The sequence below is a fragment of the Castanea sativa genome, chromosome 1, assembly GCF_040712315.1.
Source record: "Castanea sativa cultivar Marrone di Chiusa Pesio chromosome 1, ASM4071231v1".
Classification (NCBI taxonomy): domain Eukaryota; kingdom Viridiplantae; phylum Streptophyta; class Magnoliopsida; order Fagales; family Fagaceae; genus Castanea; species Castanea sativa.
Genome location: NC_134013.1, coordinates 20,936,682 through 20,942,681, shown reverse-complemented (window position 1 = coordinate 20,942,681; position 6,000 = coordinate 20,936,682). Strand labels below are relative to the sequence as shown.

At 35.2% G+C, this 6,000-nt stretch overlaps 1 pseudogene; it reads left to right on the top strand.

The window, feature by feature from the left end:
• LOC142622384 (topless-related protein 1-like) lies at nt 1–3,395 on the top strand (annotated as a pseudogene).
• Nucleotides 3,396–6,000: the final 2,605 nt, after the last annotated feature.

The window sequence follows — 6,000 nt, the reverse complement described above, 5'->3', positions numbered from 1 at the left end:
ATGAGCTACTTGGTTTAAATATTTATTTTAAATCTAATACATAATTTTCTTCTTTCAGACTGATGCTCATGTTGGTAATGTAAATGATCCCGCATTCACTGTCCATCACAGGCAACTGTTGATCATAACCTGTGGAAGTGACAATAAAACCAAGGTTGGTTCATTATGCCACACTATATATCTATATATACTAATATCTTATAGAGAGACTGACATGTTCATTACTATCTGTGTGAGGTGTGGGATGTGCATGATGGTACCAATGTTTTTACTATTGGTGATCGCGGTGCTGCTGTGTATTCTGTCTGTCCTTGTACCAAGATAGCTTTTCTTGTAAGGTTTTACTGATTGTGGTAAAATAATTTCTTTTTTTTAATGTACTTTTGGTTTCTTGCCAATTATGTAACTCTGATTGTGCTTTAATGCCTTAGTATATCTTCTCGACATTCGTGGATGGCAAAATGAAGGGATGGCTATATGATAATAATAAATAATTTGTGCAAGCTGTATTTGATTATGATACGCCTGGTCTTGGATGCACAAAACTGGCTTACAGTACTGATGGTCAAAGGTTTGATCTGTCAGAGTTGCCCTTTCACTGAACTATTTTGTGTCCAATTCATATTTTTAGGGGAAATTAATGTTGCTGTCATGGAATACTTTGCTAGGTTGTTTTCATGCGGGACCAATATAAATGGACAGTCCTTCCTTGTTGAATGGGATGAAAGTGAAGGAACAATAAAGAGAACTTACCAAGGACTTGCTCAAAATTCCTTGTCTGTTGTGCATTTCGATACAACCAAGAACCAGTTTTTGGCAGCTGGTGATAACCACATTGTTAAATTTTGGGATATGGACAAAGTTGAGCTTTTGGGAACTATTGTTGTGGAGGGAGGCCTGCCTGTAAGTTTCTCGCTAGTGTACTGAATTGTTTTTTTGATGTTAACTCATTTAAAGGGACGTTGATGATGGAAGTCTTGGTTATCTGCTGTGTTTTTATACTTGAAAGTTTTAGTGGTAGTTTTTTTTTTTTTTTAATATGTGAGTTCTGGAGAGGGTATAAGAGATTTGAACAAGTGAACTCCACTTCTTGTTGCATAGTCCCAACTAATTGTTCTACCCCTTGGGGTTATTAAGTCTAATTAAATGTGCTAAACAAGAATACTGGTGATCTAAACTGTTCTACATCTCATCTGAGATTTAGGAAAAACCACGTATTCGCTTCAACAAGGAGGGAACATTATTGGCTATTTCTGCAAATGAAAACAGAATCAAGATCTTGGCAACAGATTGTGGTCTTCAGTTGTTGCAAACTCCTGAAATTGGTGCTCGAGTGCCTCTCAGGTTCTATCTGAAACTCCAGAAAAATACTACACGTGCCTACAAAAGTTTGAAAAAATTTTAGTAGCATGAGACTCTTTCGGTCAAGATGTTTGCTTGTTGCTCTTCATTCTCCTTGATGAAATGAATGTCAATCTCAACATGTTTAGTAGTATCATGTTGTAGAGGATTGTGAGCGATATTAATACTTGTCTTTTTGTCACTACTCACAACATAATCTCAAAGGTTCTAGCATGTTAAACTCCAATTCTTTCAATTTCATCTACACCCAAAGAAGTTAACATACCATGACCCATTACATAAAATTCAGCCTCTGCATTGGACTTGGTCACAACTGCCTGTTATAGTAACCTGAGGTAGATCTTTTATGACTAATAGAACCTGCCCAATTTGCATTTGTATGGAATTCTATTGATAAGTAGCCGTGATTAGAGCAACATTCTTGTGAGATTTTGTAGACTACATCCATGTCAGATCTTTGATGAATAGCTTATTTTAAATGTCGAAGAATACGATAAACAACATCCATAATTCAATATGAGATACTTAAGGCATGTATGAACTGGCTAACCACACTAACAAAAATAAGCAAATGTGAGCCTGTGTGAGACAGATAAATCAATCTCCCAAGTAGGTGTTGATATCTCCCTTGATCATAAAGTGTATGATTTTGCTCTAGTGGGATATCACAGGCCTTACAGCCTAGTATTCCTATTTTTCCTTTGAGATTGAGGTCTTAATTCAAATGGAATATAAATAGACCTTGCTACTTCAATAACTAGAAATTTTTTCAGTTCTCCAATGTCCTTTATTTCAATTCACTGGCTCAATATCCTTTCAATCATTTACTTAGTATCATCGCCTGTTAATACTATATCATCGATAAAAATAGCAAGAGCTGTCATTAACCAAATTCAATTCATCGATATATTGAATTTTGGTTTACAAAAAACAAAGAGAAAACATTCTATCAGGCTGTGGCGTAAAACCAGTATTTTACGCCAGCCAATAGAATCCTGCCACGTAGACATTCTATTAAATCCCTCTCCAAACAGCTCCAACCTCACGCCAAAACAAAAAACAGAAAAACCCCTTAGACAAAAAGCTCCGAACCTCCACCACTGCCAGCCTGATCGCCGGAGCAGAACAATTCTGAAGAAGAAAGAGTTCTTGTCGCTGTGCCGTCCTTCGCTTGCCCAAACCTCCACCACACCACACACTAAAGCTCACCGCCACAGAGGTCGCCGGAGCTGTGCGTGGAGCTTGGAAACATATCGGAGCCACCGTGAGCCACGGTCCAAAGGTTTGTTTTCATGATTTTCCCTTTTCCCCAATTTGGATTTTGAATTATTGATGGGTTTTTCTATTTTCTGGGTTTATGGGTTAATTGGGTTTTGATTTTTATTTTGACGGAAATGAGTATTATTTGGGTTTGATTGTTTTTGCGTAGTTGATTTTTAAGATCAAAGTTTTCAAATTGGGGGCTTTTGGTTGAAACTAGGGTTTTGATTTTTCTGGGTTTTTCGTTGCATGGTCTTGATTTCTTAAGATTGAAATTGGGGGATTTTTGGGTTTTGATTTCGTGGGTTCATTTATTAAATTAGGATTTCTTTTCTTGAATTGGAAGTGTTGTCTTGCTTAATTGGATTCAATTCAATAAATTTTCAAGCTTTTATGAAATTTTTGAAATGATTGGGGACATGAGGTATTTAGATTTGCTGAAGTGAAATCAACCTTTTTTGGATTTATATCAATCTCGTTTTTTACAAAAAATTGGTTTGGATAATTCATTTCAATCTCCTTTCATTACCAAAATATTTGTCTTATTTTTAATGGGCTTGGATTATTAATGTGGCTTTGATTTTGGCATGTGTATTCAGGTACTGGAGCTTGCTGGAAATGCAGCTAGAGACAACAAGAAGAACAGAATTGTGCCGAGGCACATCCAGCTTGCGGTGAGGAACGACGTGGAGCTAAGCAAGCTTCTGGGTTTTGTAACTATCGCTAATGGAGGAGTGTTGCCGAATATCCACCAGACCCTTCTGCCTAAGTAGGTTGGCAAAGGAAAAGGCGACATTAGATCAGCTTCACTGGAATTCTAGAATCCTAGTGCCTTCATATAGAGAGGGGTTGTTTTAGTAGATTGTAACATATATGTATTTTTCTGTTTTTGTACTTGTGCCAACTGAATTTTCATGCTATGTTTCTTGTTGATGAAATGAATCTTATTGCTTCTACATACTTGTCCGATGCGCTTTCTTATATTTGTCTTTTTTTACTGAGATTAAATTGAAGGGTGAGATTTTGGATGATGGTATTTATGTGATAGAATGGTTTTGTTGGGGAATTTGCTGTTGGGTTTCTCCACAAAGTTATATTGCCTATGAAGATGGTTCTGTTGTACTTAGGCATTCTTCGCAATGCACTACCATGTTTCCTCATACGCTTTTTTTGTGTAATTGTGTTTCAGATTAAGTGAAAGAGCCTGCTTTTTTAGATGTATTGTGTAAATGAGTGTGTGATGATATCTTCATATTGGGTTCATTTGATTTCAATTTTTATTCTAAATTGAGTTGTTATTATGTCAAATACATTCCAAACTCCAAACATGCAGAGACCAGACACCATCAACTCAAGCTTAACCTTCATTTAGCTCACCCATATGACATTCTTACAATATACACACTCACCATGCATTATATTCAAAATTTTATTTCAAGCATCTCCCTTACAGCCCCTGCACCTCCTCTTTCTGCTTTTCCTCACAGATGGCATTATGTTTTACTGCATCAAGGGGGCAAATTCACATAGCCAATAATAGCTGCTCACTTGATAACATGTAGAACCTTATTATTCACTACAAATACAAACCAAATCCCCTACACCCACAAAATGTTCTTTTCTATCAAATAATTATAGTGGGATACACAATGAAAAGTAGCCCTACCATATATCTTAAACCTTCATATCCTAGCTGAAAGTGGGATCTAATTTTAAGTCTTTTGTACAACACCTCAGAGACATTCTGAGCTAATCTAGCCAGAAATTTCAACTTTTGCAGGTACTTAAAACTCAAAATAAGTTATACAAGTTCCAAATAAAATGTTTTTTGATAAGTTCCAAATAAAATGTTAATAAAATATTATAACGGAGTATTCTTAACTAGTATTTCCACCTTCAAAAACTCCTCAGACTGGCTCTCCAAATAAAATTAGGAGTAAGGTAAAGCTGTCTACCAATCACCTCTCTCAAAAAAAAAACTTCTGTTGTTTCCATTCATGATTTGCATTGAGATTTTTCTTTTTATGATCTTTTGCTTCAAAACAAGCCATGAACCTGAAATGTATCCTAGTTCCATATATTCAAATGTACAAAGTATACTCAAAACACTAGTACACCATTACCAAACCAATTGATATATAAATAATCATTAGAGCATTTGTCCACAACCTATGTCAAAGATTACAAAACATGATTTTAAATTAAAAAACATGTCAAAGAAGTTATGAGAATCAGAAAACCAGACCACAAGAAGAGATGATAAGAGCACCTTCTGTAAGCCTCATTATTTGACATGTGATACAAACTTTTTTTTTTTTTTTATAATTAAACAGCAGAAATGTTTTTCAAAACAAAGCAAACTATACACTAGGAGCAAACTTGCTCAGTACAATATAAGACACCTCCGACTGAAAGGCTTTTGAAACAATATCAAATCTCTAGCATACAAGACATGTTCTAGAGAATATGCAATATCTTCCTAGTCTACCATATATTTGCCTATCTATACAGAATTAAGAAGGAAAAGGGGGCATTCCTCCACCCAAATTCCCTTAGAATTTCTCTTGAGAGCTTCCTTTGCTATCACATGAGCTGCTTGATTACATAAAGAATTTGTAAAACTAAAAACTTTTCTGAAGTGTGATGCTCTCCGCTGGATGTCTTCAACCAATGTTCCGAAACGGGTGAAGACATTTCTCTGGATTTTGTAGAGCTAGGAATAGATCAGTAGTCACCTTCAAGCATGAGATCATACAAACTCAAGTCAGCAGCAAACTATATTAGTAAACTTATTATTTGACAAGTAATACAAACTGTATTAGTAACAAGAAAATCTATATAAAAGCAACATATGTGTGTATATATATATATTTTGGATAAGTATATACAAGCAGCATATATAGACTCCCTCTAAATAATTACAAGCTAAAATTCAAATTATTAACAAAGTCTACAAAGGAAGGGATACAAACACCACAAAATCTAGTAGAATACTTATACTATTACAACAAAAATAAATATTTTAGCTCAAGAATTGATAACTCAAAGCCAATAAATGTGTGGTTACTTATCTCTATCATTATTGTCCATATAAGCAAAGGGGTATCCTAATAAGAAACAATTACATATGAAAGCTCATTCAAGTTGCAACTATGATCCTGATGATTACCAAACTCACATTAGGCATTCAAATTAGCCAATGTTCTGAAATTTGGAACTTACTCTCGGTTAATGCTAAAGCCAAGAGACCTATACACACACCAACTACAAGCAGGTCACTTTCAGTTCAATCATTGCACATTTAGCCATAGCCAATATCCCAATTTTAAAACCCAAGCAAAATCAGCAAGCTTTATACTTAACAAAAAAACTTAGTCA